Source organism: Choloepus didactylus, assembly GCF_015220235.1.
Source record: "Choloepus didactylus isolate mChoDid1 chromosome 23 unlocalized genomic scaffold, mChoDid1.pri SUPER_23_unloc8, whole genome shotgun sequence".
Classification (NCBI taxonomy): domain Eukaryota; kingdom Metazoa; phylum Chordata; class Mammalia; order Pilosa; family Megalonychidae; genus Choloepus; species Choloepus didactylus.
The window spans coordinates 40,000-57,031 of record NW_023637602.1 but is presented as its reverse complement, the minus strand read 5'-3'; the positions used below and the strand labels follow the sequence as shown (position 1 = coordinate 57,031).

The window sequence follows — 17,032 nt, the reverse complement described above, 5'->3', positions numbered from 1 at the left end:
AGCAGTTAACTCTATCCCTGAATTGTAAGGCCTACCTCTAAACTTTGAGATGCTGATCCCCTAGCGTATGTTGTCACAAACATTGGGGACTGGCGGTTTGATGTGCTGAGCCCTCGAGCATGGGACTTGCCCTTATGAAGCTCATTACCACAAAGGAGAGTCTAAAGTCGTACATAATGGTGCCTAAGAGTCTCCCCCTGAGTACCTCTTTGTTGCTCAGATGTGGCCCTCTCTCTAACTGAGCCATCTCGACAGGTGAACTCGCTGCCCTCCCCACTACGTGGGACCCGACTCCCAGGGGTGTAAATCTCCCTGGCAACGCAGAGTATGACTCCCGGGGATGAATGTGGACCAGGAATCGTGGGACCAAGAGTATCTTCTTGACCAAAAGGGGGATGCAAAATGAGACAAAATGGTTTCAGTGGCTGAGAGATTCCAAATGGAGTCGAGAGGTCACTCTGGTGGACATTCTTATGCACTATATAGATAACACCTCTTAGGCTTTAATGTATTGCAATAGCTAGAAGTAAATACCTGAAACTACCAAACTCCAAGCCAGCCGTCTGGACTCCTGAAGACAATTATATAATAATGCAGATTATAAGGGGTGACAGTGTGATTGTGAAGACCTTGTGGATCACACCCACTTTATCTAGTGTATGGATGAGTGGAGGAATGGGGATAAAAACTAAAGGACAAATGGGGTGGAAAGGGGGGATGATTTGGGTGTTTTTTTCACTTTTATTTTTTATTCTTTTTCTGGTTCTTTCTGATGTAAGGAAAATGTTCAGAGATAGATTGCGGTGATCAACGCATAACTATGTAATCATACTGTGGACAGTGGATTGTATATCATGGATGATTGTATGGTGTGTGAATGTATTTCAATAAAACTGAATTTAATTAAAAAAAAAGAATACTTGATGCAATAAAATACAAAAATAATTCAACAACAACAACAACAACAACAAAAAAGAATGTCAAAAGACTTCTGGGAAGATGGTGGAGTAGGTAAGGTGGTGTAGGTTTCTCCTCCATGAAAGAAATTACAGAAGGTCCCAAGGATGCTAGGGACTGCAGTTTCAGGGTGTGACTGACTACAAAGGGACCCCTACAGTACATGATGGGGACATGAACAAAAACATGGAGACAAGGCACCTTGAGGGACAGGGTACATTTGTTTGCTTAGGAGCACCTTCTGGGGCTGGCAGCATCAAGACAGCCACTGGGCAAGGGAGTAAGCAGCGGCTCTCCACTCCCTGCACCCACCTTGGTAGTTAGCTGGGGAGCGGATCCTCCATAGCCATATGGCTGGGAGCTTCCATGAGGCATCCTGAGAGGTAGGATTTACTGTCCCCAATAGAATTCCAGGGTGTGCAGAGCCAAGAAGCAGGGATAAGTAAGGGCACCATATGGAAGCATCAGGAACCCCTAACACACACCACAGGTGCACGGGCACATGACACGAAGGGAGCAGGACATGTTTGAGTTGGAGGGTGCCCGTGAGTGGACTCCCTGTCAAACTGCACAGGGGACACATCATGGTACAAGGGTAGGCAGTTCCCAGTGCACACAGAGAACTAGGGCACTGATTGGATGGCCACCCAGCCCAGTGCAAAGGAGAAGTTCAGGGATGGCTGCCTTGAAAATAAAAGGCAGCTCAAGAGTGCAAAGTTCTGGTAGGCTAGGGAAACTGCAATGCAGCAAGCTGTAGCCATGCCAAATTATATATAAATGGTCAAATAATCCTGCATTTCCCAAAATAACCTTATCAAGATGAGCAAATGGCCCAAAGCCAACAAAAAAATCATAAAGCACTTGAAGAATCTAGAACATATAGACAAATGAAGTGAACAAATTAAAAAGCCGGAAGAGACACAAAATTTCAAGCAATTAATCAAAGAAATACATACAAATCTCCAAACAACTTCAATGAGATGGCTAAAGACATAAAGGACACCAAAATCAATCTAGAAGAGCATGAAAAAAACCTGAAAGAATAAATAAAATTAGCACATCTTACGGAATTAAAAGAAAATGTGCATCAAATTAAAAATATGCTAGAGAAGAAGATGGCAGCATAGAGAGGATGGAAGGAATTCAGTCTCCCTGGAATAACTAATAAACAATCAGGAACAACTAGTAAATAATCTAGAATAACTGCAGGGAGACAAATGTGACCATGTACTCACAATACACCAACAGGAATTGGGAGCAATGCCCGAAACCCCAGCACAATATCTGCAAGTAAAAACTGTGGATCCAAGCTGGGAGCCCCCTCGCTCCACTGCTAACTGCAAAGCCTGCAAGCCTCATCCCAGACAGCAAACTGCAAAGCCTTGCTGTGCTAGAGAGCAGCACTCTCTGAGCAAATGAATATAGTTCAGCTGAGCTCCAACTGGGGTTTTAATTAACAAGCAGACAGAGACTTTTGGGGATGACTGACCTTGGAGAGCCAGCGGACCTCTCTGGGAGGGAGGGGAAGCCCACAGGACTCGGTGCTGTCTCTGGTCAATGGGTGAAAGTGATGGGGCCCACAGACTAACCCTGAAGGGGGCCTTATGTCCCTTATTCAGCCCAGTGGAGAAAATCTCAGCCATTTTTCAATTCCCAGGGCTCAGACCCAGATAAGGGCTGAGATAGCAGAGTCAGACATCATTCAAATACTAATGACCTATCCCTAGGGGGTGTATCTTCTCTAAGAGAAAAGAGGTGGTGCCAAGCTCTATTACCCACCTTCCATTCATAACAAGACCCCAGAGCCTGGGGTTAAACAGCCACCCACCATACCTCCTTACACCAGTCCGGAGTGACAGGCTGACAGGCACTACATGCTGGGAAGAAAAGCACAGTGATTTGAGGCCTCGCAGGTTGTATCAATCTAAGACACACTCAGGGAGACGTGATACTATTGCCTCCTACTAGATCTGAGTCTATTCTGGTCTGGGAAAACCTAACTGGAGTAACCAAGGAAACCAGATGCCTAGACAACAGAAAACTACAACCTACACTAAGAAAAATGATGTTATGACCCAGTGAAAGGAACAAACTTACACTTCAACTGAGATACAGGATATAGAATGAAACCAAAGAATGAGGAGTGGTTGCTTATTATGAGCAGAATGTTCAACTAAGGTGAACTTAAACATTTGGAAATGGACAGAGATGATGGTAGCACATTGTGAGAATAACTAATCATGTTGAGGCACACTGCTATTACTCAACATTGTGCTAGAAGTTCCACTCAGAGCAATTCACCAAGACAAAGAAATAAAATGTACCCAAACTGGAAACTAAGAAATAAAACCGTCATTATTTGCAGATAATAGGATCTTATATTAGGAAAATCCTGAGAAACTGATGACAAAGCTATTTGAGCTAATAAACAAATACAGCAGAGTGGTGGGATATAAGATTAATGCACATAAATCAGTTATGTTCCTATACATTAGTAATAACCTAACTGAAGAGGTAAAATAAAAAAAAAAAAATTCTGTTCACAATAGCAACTAAAAAAAATCAAGTACCTAGGAATAAACTTATCCAAGGATGTAAAAGACATCTACACAGGAAATTAGAAAACTTCAGTAAAGGAAAAAAACCGGACCTAAATAAGTAGAAAGATATTCCATGATCATAGGTAGGAAGGCTAAATGTCAATTAAGTCATCAATTCTACCCAAATTAATCTACAAATTCAATGCAATTCCAATCAAAATTCTAACAACCTACTTTGCAGACATGGAAAAGCTAGTCCTCAAACTTATTTGCAAGGGAAAGGGGCTTGAATTGCCAAAAATTCCTAAAAATAGAAGAACAAATTGGGAGAACTTACACTTCCAGACTATCAAGACTACTGTAAAGCCACAGTGGTCAAAACAGCATGGCATTGGCACAAAGATAGAGATATTGACGAATGGAATCGAATTTTTGGTTGGCTGATTTTTGATAAGGCACCCAAATCCACTGAACTTGAAAAGAACGGTTATTTTCCACAAATAGGCCTGGGAGAACTGGACACCCATTTCAAAATGAATAAAATGACCCCTAGCTCACACCCTATACAAAAATCAACTCAAAGTGGATCAAAGACCTCAATATAAGAAACAACACAATAAAACTCTTAGAATATACAGAAACATCCTAAAGACCTAGTAATAGGAGGTAGCTTCTTTGACTTTACACCCAAAGCCCAAGCCAGAAAAGAAAAAAATAAATGGGAACTCTTCAAAATCAAAAGCATCTGAGCCACAAATAAGTGAAAAAGCAGCCAATTCAATCAAAGAAAGTATTTGGAAACCATATAACTGATAAGACACTGATATCCTGCATATATAAAGAAATCCTACAACTCAAAAACAATAGTACAAAGAGCACCATTATAAAATGTGTACAAGGTAGGAAAAGGCATTTTCCCAAAGAAGAAATACAAATTGCTAAAAAATACATGAAAAATGTTCATCTTCTCTAGCTATTAGGAAATGCAAATCAAAACCACAATGAGGTCCCATCTCACACCAGTAAGGATGGCTGCCATTAAACAAACAGGAAACAATAAATGCTGGAGGGGATGTGGAGAAATTGGAATGCTTATACATTGGTGATGGGAATGTATAATGGGACAGCTTCTGTGGAAGATATATTGGCAGCGTCTCAGAAACCTGGATATTGAATTACCCTACAATCTGGCAATTTCAATTCTTGGTATATGTCCAGAGTTTAAAAAAGCTGTGACACAAACAGAAATTTGTACACCAACATTAACAGTGGCACTGTTCACAAATGCCAGGAGATGGAAACAATCTAAGTATCCTTCAACAAATGAGTAGATAAACAAAATGCAGTGTGTGTGTATATATATATACATACACACACACACACACACACACACACACACACACACACACACGATGGAATACTATACAGCAGTAAGAATGAACAAAGTCCTGAAACTTATGGAAAAATGGATGAACCTTGAAGCTATAATGCTGAGAGAAATAAGTCAGACATAAAGGGAGATATATTATATGTTACCACTACTATGAACTCCCTGAACAATGTAAAATCAATGCCTTATAATGTAGAATATTGGGGACCTAGAAATAGAAGCTTGTGGAGGGGGAATGATAATCTAACATGTTCAGATATGTTAATCAGGGTGAATTCAAAGGTATGGGAATGGAGGGGGTGATGACTGTTTGCTAATGGGATTACAAGTATCCCATTCTTGAAAATGAATAGGATTGAAATGGGCTGTTTAAAGGCATATATCCCACAGATAAGCACTATAAATATAGATAGATGCTCACATGATATACTTCTAATGTATGACACTAGTACAGAGAGTTCAAAACAGGATGGTATATGGGAAAAATCTACCTGTCACAAACTAGGGACTATAATTAATAGGAATAACTTACTAGTACCACACAAATACTAGGGACAAACAATTAAGGGCTGAAATGAGTTATGGGGTGTTATGGGTCATGAGAATTGTTTAAAATGGAGAGTGATCAGGATTGTACAACTCAGATGATAATGTGAGCTATGGATGGATTATTGTAGACATACATATACTATGTAAACTTAGGAACCCCCTACTTTATAAGTCAAACCCTTGATCATGAGGCTTGCTCTTCGGAAACTTATGTTGGTAAAGTGGAGGATAAGACCACCTATGATTATGCCCAGGTGTCACCTCCAGAGAACCTCTTCTGTTGCTCAAATGTGAACTTTCCCTCACTAATCCCAACTCTGAAAATAAATTCATCACACTCCACTCGATGTGGGACATGCCCCCCCCCCAGGTGAATGAGTCTCCCTAGCAATGTGGGAGATGGATTCCAGGAATGAGCCTGACACTGGCGTCGGGGAGTTGAGAATGCCTTTTTTACCAAAAGCATAAAAGAAAGGCAAAAAAGTAAGATTTGTGTGGCTAAGAGATTCCAAATAGAGTCAAGAGGCTCTCATGTAGGTTATTCCTATGCAAGCTTCAGCTGGATATTCCAAATGGCCATAGAATGGTAAGCCCATGTCAACAGTATTTCCAAGAACCCTAAAGAATACCTGGATCCCTATCTGAAACTCTATAAAAGATTCACTCACTAAGGTTATTCTTCAAAAAAAAATCCTCCAGAGAATTCCTATGCTAGCTAAGTCCCAAAACCCAGAGCCAATACTCTCTTCAAGAACATCAATCACATGTGCCCCCTTTTCCCATAATGTCAACACCACTTCTCAACATGAAAAAGTTATGGTGGTCATTGCTTAGACATCCCTGAAGATCAGGAAAGTATCAGAGGAAGGGGTAGCAACAGACAAGATGAAACTTAACAAAGGATTATGAATACTGAATCTCTATATAATTTTCTTTTTCCTAGTAGTTAGGGTTTTAGAATTGCTAGAAGGAAAGAACTGAAATGGTAGGAATGTAACCCATAGCCTTCTTTGAAATGTGCTCTATAGCTACTTGTTAAATTGTAATTTGTATGTTATCACTTCTCTCTCTCTCTCTCTCTATATATATATATATGGTAGTGAAACTCAAAATATTTTTTGAAATTTCCTATATATCTACTTGTTAAGCCATACTTTTAAAGTTACTACATTTTGCATATGTTATATTTCACAATAAGGAAATACCTAAAACAATGGAACTATAAACCATAACATTCTTTTGAAATTTACTACCTACTTGATGAATTGCATTTGGAAAGTTATCACTTCTATGTATATATGTTATATTCCACAATAAAAAATATGATTTAAAAAAGTATGCAAAAAACTCAAGTAACTGTTGTAACTGGGAGTTTTATACATTATTACAACTTTATATACAGTAATACACTTGAACCCCCAATGGCATCTGGATGTCCCTGAAATGTTCTGAGCTTGGGGATAATTTCTTCAAGCAGATGCATATCTTTGAAAACCTCTAGCTTCAGTTTATTCCATATTCCTTGGACATCATAACATTTTGCTTGTATTTCTTTTCTATGTGAGGAGGGGCATTTTTCTACAAAGCTTTTTTATTTTCTGCAAGTTTATCTACTGTAGGTTTTTGACACTCTAGGTAATGTCAACAACCTGGAAAAAGTATTAAAAGACTTAAAATATGAACAATTCATCTGTACAGATGAAACAATATGGACAATAAAGCAGGAAAAAGTCACTTTTTCAAAACCTTTTTACCAAAAAAAGAAATGTGAAGAAATCATGAAAAAAATAAGCATAATTAAAAGTCAAAGCTCTCCCTCCATGATTTAAGTGTGGGCCATACATAACACACTCTGTGCCCCAAATGTCTGAGCAAAAAGCATGGTGATCAATGTTGATTTGTTTTCTTCAAAGAAATAGTGCAAAGCCACAAAACTACTAATCTAAATGACCAGAGAAATAGATGATGTTCCTCATTGTATTAAAGATTTTTTAACAACTTGAGAATCTGGGCTAATTATAATAGAAGGTTCTTCTTGCATTAAAAAGATATTCATTAATAGCAATGAAAAGAGTGAAATATCTAGGAATAAATTTAGCCAAGGATGTAAAGGTCTTCTACATGGAAAACTATAAAATATTGCTGAAAGGAATCAAAGAAGACCTAAATAAGTGGAATGACATTCCACATTCCAGGATTTGAAAACTAAATATTCTTACAATGTCAATTCCACCCAAAGCAGTTTACAGATTCAATATAATACCAATTTCTAACAGCTTTCTTTCAAGAAATAAAAAAGCTACTCGTCAAATTTATGTGGAAGGGAAAGAGGCTCCAAACAGCCAAAATTGTCTTGAAAAAGTAAAAGAAAGTAGGAAGACCCACACTTCCTGATTTTAAAACTTACTGCAAAACCACAGTAGTTAAAACAGTGTAGTCTTGGCACAAGGAAAGATATATAGACCAATAGAATCAAATTGAAATTTCAGAAACAGACACTCTCCTCTATGGCACCCCTTTTCAAAATGGTGCCAAGTCTACTTGACAGGGAAAGATCAGTCTTCAACAGATGGTGCTGGGAAACTAGATATCCAAATGCAAAAGTATGAAGGTGACCCTAACCTCACACCATATACAAAAACCAACTAAGAAACAGATCACAAGGGAGGGCAAGGTGGTGGCATAGAAGGGTGTGGAATTTAGTTAGTCCTCTAGAGCCACTAATAAATAGCCAGGAACAACTAGTAAATAGTGTGGAACAAGTGGGGACATCCCTGATTGGACACTGTCGTACCCCTGCCCGGAATGGGTGGAACGGCTGAGATCACAGCACAGAACTGTAAGTAAAACTCCCCGAACTGCAGAGCTGGCACCCCTCCCCAACCAGTATGGCAGGCTGAGTGGAAACTTCACTGTGGGAAAAAGAAGCAGGCCACCTGGAGTGAGAAAAAGTAACTCAACAAAGCTCCAATCATGGTTTTTGTTAACAAATCTGGATCACTGAATACAAGCCACAAGCACAGATACACCCTGAGCAAGCAGGAAAGTACCCTGAAGTGCTCACAGAAACTTTTTCTGGGGCGGACAAAAAAATAAATAAAAACAGAGGCTTTTAGAGATGGCTGAACTCAGAATACTGGAAAATGGACATGTCCCAAGAAAAGAGACACAGAGAACCAGGTACCAACACCAGTCGACCAGTGCAAGTGGGGGGCTGGTGACAGGCTCTGAAAAGGGGCTTTCTTTTCCATTTTTTTCTCCCATCCCATTCTGGAGGTTATTCTTATACATTATATAGATATCCCTTTTTTAGTTTCTAGTTTACTAGAATAGCTAGAAGGAAATACCTGAAACTGTTGAACTGCATTCCAATATCCTTGATTTCTGAAGACAATCACATAACTATATAGGCATATATAGTTATAGTGACTGTGTGATAGGGAAAAATTGTGGCTCACACTCCCTTTATCCAGTGTATGCATAACTGAGCAGAATAAAGGGGGACAAAATGTAAATGAATAATTGGGGGGGAGTATGAAATGTTTTGAGTATTCTTGTTTACTTTTATTTTTATTCTTATTCTTATTTTTTGGAGTTCTGAAATGTTCAAAAATTGTGATGAATGCACAACTATGTGATGATACTGTAAATAATTGATTATAAAATTTGGGTGATTCTATGGTATGTGAATATATCTCAATAAAACTACATTAAACAACAACAAGGAACAGTGGTCTGGCTAAATAAGTCACAACCCCAGCAGTCATCCCCCAGCCACTCTTTTGGCAAATATTTGCAGAAGTATGCTTCATAATAGCCAAAAAGTGGAAACACCCAAAATGTCCACTGATTGGTGAATGGAGAAAAAAATGAAGTATTATCCATACAATGGAATATTATCCAGCCATAGTAAGGAATGAGATGTGTGCTAGTACAGTGGATGAACCTTGAAAATGTTATGCTAAGTGAAAGAAGCTAGTCATAAAACACTACATATCATGTGATTCCATTTATATGAAATGTCCAGAATAGGCATATGTACAGCACAGAGATTGAAAGTGAACTAGTGGCTGTCATGGGCTGGGGGAAAGAAGGAATGGGGAATATAGTAGGATGAATAATGTTCCCCCAAGTTCCTTAAACCTGTAAACTTTACCTATTTGGAAAAATGGTCTTTGTGAGTGTGATTAAGTAAAGGATCTTGAGATGGGGTACTATACTGGGTTTTACAGGTGGCCCAAAATGTACTTATAAAAGAGAGGAAGATTTCCAGAGGCTTGAAGAGGTAAGGAACAAATTCTTCTCTAGAGTCTAGTGGGAGGGTGACTCTGATGGAGGATATGATCTGACTTTCATGTGAAAAGCTTTACACTGGCTGCTGTGTGAAGAACATAATGTAGAGAGCAATGGTGAAAGCAGGAAGACAAGTAATAAAGATACTAGAATAATACAAAAATAGATATTGGAGCTATGAAACAGTGTAAAGAAATGGTTGTACTAAGAAGAAGTAAGATTCTGAGTCAAAATCTTGTAGCTGTAACCCACAAAATTTATTGATTGATTGGATTTCGGATGTGAAAGGAGGATGACACACAAAAGATGATGCTTAGCAGGTACATCTATGAGACCAGAGATTAGGCAGAGGTCTTGGCTAGGTACATATATTCAGGAGTCTCATATAAATAATACATATATATATTATTTGAAATACATTATTTTAAATAAATGTAGCATTACTTAGAACACAAGACTGGATGACATCACCTAGGGGAAGAGTTAGATTGAGAAAAAAGAGCCCTGGAACATGCCAGCCATTAAATGCCAGGGAGATGAGAAGGAAACAGAAGAGGAGATCAAGAAGGAACTCAGAGCTGCTGAGATAGGAGGCATCCTGGAATCCAAATCCCTGTATTTGTGCCTAAGACAAATCCCTATATTTGTGCTTAAGAGTCTCCTCCTGAATGCCTCTTTGGTGCTCAGATGTGGCCCTTTCTCTCTGGCTAAGCCAACCTGAAAGGTGAAATCACTGCCCTCCCCCCTACGTGGGATCAGACACCCAGGGGAGTGAATCTCCCTGGTAACGTGGAATATGACTCCCGGGGAGGAATGTAGACCCGGCATCGTGGGACGGAGAACATCTTCTTGACCAAAAGGGGGATGTGAAAGGAAATGAAATAAGCTTCAATGGCAGAGAGATTCCAAAACGAGCTGAGAGGTCACTCTGGTGGGCACTCTTACGCACACTTTAGACAACCCTTTTTAGGTTCTAAAGAATTGGGGTAGCTGGTGGTGGATACCTGAAACTATCAAACTACAACCCAGAACCCATGAATCTCGAAGACAGATGTATAAAAATGTAGCTTATGAGGGGTGACAATGGGATTGGGAAAGCCATAAGGACCACACTCCACTTTGTCTAGTTTATGGATGGATGAGTAGAAAAATAGGGGAAGGAAACAAACAGACAAAGGTACCCAGTGTTCTTTTTTACTTCAATTGCTCTTTTTCACTCTAATTATTATTCTTGTTATTTTTGTGTGTGTGCTAATGAAGGTGTCAGGGATTGATTTAGGTGATGAATGTACAACTATGTAATGGTACTGTAAACAATCGAAAGTACGATTTGTTTTGTATGACTGCGTGGTATGTGAATATATCTCAATAAAATGATTAAAAAATAAAATTAAAAAAAATGAATAATAAAAATGAGAAAGGTGAAAAAAAAAAAAAAAAAGGACCATGAAATAAACCAATAGGGAATTTGTTGTTGACCTTGACAAGTGTGATTTTCAAGGAGAATGAGAAAAGAATTGGAGGCCACAAACACAGACAACTGAGAAATTTTTCTGTAAGAACCAGAAAAAAATAAAATAAAATAAGGCAAGGATGTGCCATGCAAAGAGGGACATTTATTGAGAGACGATATGAGAATTAATATGTTTGCTCATGAGATTATCCAGAGAGACAGAACACTTAATAATGCAGGACAAAGAGGAGACTTCCTAGAATGATATCCTTGAATGAACAAGAGTAGTTGGATTTAGTGTGGAGGCAGAGGGTTTCACCTTAGCTGGAAACCAAATAATTCACCAAAAGTAATGAGACTATGCCTGAGATTTTATGGAGAAAGTTTAGAACAGCGAATAAATGGCTGTGGTAGCCAGTCCCCAATATGCCCCCCACCACCAATGAATCCCATTTCCTGGTGTTCATACCGTGTGTAGTCCTCTCCCCCACTGTACCAAGGTTGGGCTGTGGGACCAATCACATATGGCAGAAATAATGTTATGTCAATTCAAAAATTAGCTTATGGAAAGACTCTCTGGTTTTGGTCATCTTGGTTGCAAGATTGCTCTCTTGGAACACATTCTCTTGGGGGGAACATGACAGGAACTGCTCCAGGGAGAGGTTCAAAGGGTAAGGAAATGAGGCCTCTGGTCAAAAGCCAAGTGAGTGAGCCTAAAGCAGATCATCCAACTAGGCAAGTCTCAGAGAGTACAAACCCAGCCAAATTCTTGTCCATAGTCTCAAGAGAGACCCTGACCCAGAAATGCCCAAGCTAAGCCACTCCAGATTCCTGACCTTCAAAACTGCGTGAGATAATAAATATTATTTCAGGCTTCCCAATTTTAGGATAATTTGTTACATGGTGATAGATAACTGATAGAATGGGATCTCAGTGAGCTGTATCCTTAAATGTGTTGGGCAAAATTCACCTATAATCTCACCTACTGGCATGTAATGAATTCAGATAACACCCCCCATCCAGTTGCATGCAATTACCTCACAAAATAAAGCCCTAAATGAAAGGGCAGAGAAGGAAACAAACTAACCCCATGTAACTGGTTTTTTTTTTGTTTGTTTTTTTTGTTTTTGTTTTTTGTTTTTTGGCTTAACAACAGCAATTTACTGGCTCACGGTTTCAGAGGCTTGATGTCTTGCTTCCTCTCAGGGTTGGTATGTTCTGCCTGGTCAGCAATCCTTGGGGCTCCTTGGCACCTCCGTCACAACCCCATGTAAACTCCTAAACAAAAATACACATTTCCATTGAATGAACTACTTTAATTCATTAATGGAAATCTTAGGGTAAAAACTATATATCAGCCCATTTTTGCCCCAGAGCATGGTAAAAAAAAAAAAACTCACAGCTTTACTTTGCTTTCATCTTTCTGGTACTCTTAGTTACTCAATTATACCTTTCAAAAGACTGGGTGATAGAATGCCATCCTCCTTTTTTTTTTAAATTAATAAATTTCATTTTGAAATAAATTCAATCTTACAGGAATAGTTGCAAAAACAGGACAAACCCCATACATAGAACTCCATCATACCCTGACCCCCCTCTCCTGATAACCCGATCCATCACCTTTAAGATCCTGTCACACCACCATCTCTTTCTTTCCCTCCCTCTCTCCCTCCCTATCTATCATTAATCATCTATTGCTCTGTCCTCTGAACATATGAGAGCAAGCTGCACATATCTCTGAACAAACAATATAATTCACATATACCTTTTCTGTGGACAAGAACATTCTTTTATGCAATCTCATTAAATGCAGCTAAGAAGTTCAAGAAATTCAACATTGATATAAAGCTTACATTTTATATTTCATTTTTTATTCTCGTGTCCCATCTGTATCCTTTTGAGCCTCTTCTCCTCCATCCTCAGATCCCATCCAGGATCATCCTTGGCATTTAATTGTCATCTGTTTAGACTTTTTTTTTTCCATTGTGGAAACATATATAGCCTAAATCTTCCCATTCCACCCCCTCCCTAGCATTCCATTAGTGGGATTAATCACATTTAGAATATTGCAATGCTATCACCTTCCCACCATCAATTTCTAGAAGTTTCCCTTCACCCCAAGCACAAATCCTCTCTCATTTCTTAACTCCCCATTGCCCCTTCCCCCATTCTCGGAACCCCTACTCTACTTTTCATCTCTATGTTCATATTCTCTGATACTTTCTTTGTGTTTACCATGGGGCTTAAATTTAACATCTTAAATCTATAACAATCTTGTTTTTCTTTGATACCAACTTAACTTTCATATGACACATAAACTATGTTCCTATACTCCATCATTCCCCCACCTTTATGTAGTTCTTGTCAAAAATTGCATATTTTACATTGAGTCCAAAACCACTGATTTATCATTACAGTTCATGTATTTTAGATCCTGTAGGAACTAAATAGTGGAGTTATAAATCAACAATACAGTAATATTGGTATTTATATTTACCATGTGATCTTTACTGGAAATCCTTATTTCTTCATGTAGTTTCAGTCAATTGTTTAGTGTCCCTTCCTTTCAGCCTGCTCAACTCCCTTTAGCATTTCTTATAGGACGGATTACTGATGATGAAGTCCCTCAACTTTGATTATCTGGGAATGTTTTCAGCTCCCCCTCATTTTTATCCTCCAGATGTTTGTCAATTCTCCAAGTCTCTGATGGTTATTGACTTCTATTTCTATTCCATTGTGGTCAGCGAATGTGCTTTTGAACAAATTCATTCATTTTTTTTAAATTTTATTGAGGCTTGTTTTTTTTGTACCAGTATACGGTCCATTCTGGAGAAAGACCCATGATCACTAGAGAAGAATGTGTGTCCCGGTGACCTGGGATGTAATATTCTATATATGTCTGTTTAAATTCTTTGTATCTCTCTCTCCTTTCTTTGTTTCTTTGTCAGTAGAGCTCCCTTTAGTATCTGAAGTAGGGCAGGACTTTTATTAGCAAAATCTCTCAGCATTGTTTGTGAAAAATTTAAGCTCTCCCTCAAATCTGAAGGAGAGTTTTGCTGGATAAAGTATTCTTGGTTGGAAATTTTTCTCTCTCAGAATTTTAAATATGTCATGCCACTGCCTTCTCACCTCCCTGGTGGCTGCTCAGTAGTCACTACTTAGTCTTGTTCCCTTTGTATGTGAATTGCTTTTCTCTTGCTGCTTTCAGAACTTGCTCCATCTCTTCAGTACTTGACAGTCTGATCAGAATATGTCTTGGAGTGGATTTATTTGGATTTATTCTATTTGGAGTTCACTGGGCATTTATGCTTTGTGTATATATATTGAGTAGAAGGTTTGGGAAGTTTTCCCCAACAATTTATTTGAATACTCTTTCTAGAACTTTACCCTTCTCTTCCCCTTCTGGGATACCAGAGTCTTAAATTTGGATGTTTTATTTTATCTATCATATCCCTGAGATCCATTTCTATTTTTTTTTTATTTTTTCCCCATTCTTCTTTTGTTCTTTAATTTTCCAATCTGTGGTCCTCAAGGAGGCTGAGTTGTTGTTCAGCTTCCTCTAGTCTTGTATTATGAGTATCCAGAGTCTTTTTAATTTGGCCTACAGTTTCTTTAATTTCTATAAGATCTTCTATTTTTTATTTACTCTAGCAGTATCTTCTTTATGCTCTTCTTGGGTCTTCTTTATGTCTTTTATATCCTGTGCCATTTTCTTCTTCATGCCCTTTATATCCCGTGCCATGCTCTCATTGCCTATCTGAAGTTCTTTGATTAATTGTGCCAAGTACTATGTGCCTTCTGATCTTTTGATTTCGGTGTTTGGGTTCGGGTTCTCCATATTGTCTGGTTTTATCATTATGCTTTAAGATTTTCTGTTGTTTTTGGCCTCTTGGCATTGCTTTACTTGATTTTTAATTTGTCAGAACTGCAGCTTCGTGGCGTACACTTTCTCTAACTAACCAGCAGACGGAATCCATGACTCACCTATTCCCCTCAAGTCAGTTCTCCTCAACTTTGTGGTGTGTGGGGATCTGATTCTTGTGGTGTCCAATTTGTGCACTTAATTTGAGCGTGATGTCGGTGCTGTCCACCCTGAATGAGGGGTGTGTGTCTGAGCAGGTAGGGGGAAGGGGCAGCTTCTAATAATCAAACCCCCAGGTTGTCCCCAGAGATTTAAGGCTGTCCTCTGCTGCTGACCCCAAAAGTCCTTGGTATTGGTGTAAGTTTCCCTGGATTTCTGAGTGGTTCCCCCTTTTCTGCTGTGCACTTCCAGGCACCTCTGCTGAGGGAGGGTGGGCCCATGCCATGTCACAAGTGCACACTGGCCTCCACGGAAGCCTGGGACGCCGGGCTGTTGCCGGAGCATTCCCAGCACCTACTTCAAGATGGTTGAATGGGATGCATTAAATTCCCCCTTTCCTACACAGCTCTCCCCCCTCCCAGCATGGGACAATCCCCATGTGTTATTAAAGGCCACTGTCCATGACCGATATTGTGGCATGTGAGCGGTGCTGTGTGAAAGACTCCCTGTCATTCTGGGTTTCTCGGCACGTCTCTGTGCTGTGGGTCCGGCCTCGGGCAGGAGTGCCCCCACCTACCAGGGAGATGTCTGCAAGTCATGTTTTTTTTTTTTTTTCTCCTTTGGCTTCTGTTTGCTCCCCTGGGCCCGAGACAATCAGCAGTGGGTGTAGGAAGGGGTATCCTCCATGCCAGACACCGAGGCGTTAGCCCAGCCCACTCCTGTCATATCTGTAGCTGCTCCCAGGCTTATTTTTCTTTTAAAGTACTAGTCCATCTCCAAACACCAACCCACAATTTCCCCACACCGCAGCGTGGCCGAGGGATTCTCAGCTGACTCACTCATTCGTTTCAGAATGCAGACTCCTGTTTCACCCAATGCCCGTTCCCTGTGGATTTAGCAGACCTTGTCTGGATGCTGCTACTCTGGAAGTGGTGTTCTGGGTCACTATCTGGTTTTTATTTAGTATTTTTCACAGAGGCATTTTTTTTGCCCTGTCTCACCTAGCCGCCATCTTAGGTTCTCCCCTCTCTTTTTTAAGGCAGCAATTTAGTAGGGCTCTGAAATATCTGGATTAATGAGTGGCCTGAATTTATCATGTACATTCAGTTTCCCACAGGAAACATTGCATAGATAGTAATATTCTAGCACAGAGGTATTAGGAAAAAACTGAAGAATACAAGATATAACCTTATTATAAAAACCTCTTTCACCTTACCTCAGGTGTGCACTCATATTTCTAAAGCTCTTGAGATAATTCAAGCAGAAGGTCACATCCTAGAGCCAATCAGAGAAGGTATAGTAATACATAACATTATCTAGGGATATTTTACAACACACTACCATTTGGTTGTTGTAGCAAGCATCTCACACTTAGCTGAAAAAAGAATTCATCTCAGTTTCCCAAAAACCTGTTTCTCCAATCTACTCTAAGTCAGTAAATAAAACACTCCACCTTTGAACTGCCCACATCAAAACCCTGGTCCCAGGTCTCAGGGGTTTCACGAGAGTCAAGGGGGGCTGCACTAGAGTTGGGGCCAACACACACAGAAAACAAACAAGAAAAAAAAGGGAAATAGGCAATTGGAGAAAGAAATCAATAAATGAATTTTTAAATGTTTTAAAAAGCATTAAACTGGGCCGGAAGTGTGCCGAGTGGACATCATTATGCACCATGCTCTGGTGGACATTGTTACTCTGGAAGACATCATTACACACTATATAGATAACCCTTTTTAGGATTTAATGTATTGGAATAGCTAGAAGTAAGTACCTGAAACTATCAAACTCTAACCCAATAGTCTGGACTCCTGTAGACAACTGTATAACAA

The 17,032-nt window shown here is 39.4% G+C and overlaps 1 protein-coding gene across 1 annotated transcript in view; it reads right to left on the bottom strand.

The window, feature by feature from the left end:
• LOC119525123 (olfactomedin-4-like) overlaps positions 1-16,478 on the bottom strand; it is a 160,595-nt gene extending 144,117 nt beyond the window's left edge. Inside the window, exons 1-2 of the mRNA XM_037823735.1 lie at positions 16,420-16,478; positions 12,355-12,460 (exon numbers count right to left, since the gene is read on the bottom strand). The gene's annotated coding sequence lies outside the window, so the exon portion shown is untranslated. The remainder of the gene's footprint in view (positions 1-12,354; positions 12,461-16,419) is intronic.
• Positions 16,479-17,032: the final 554 nt, after the last annotated feature.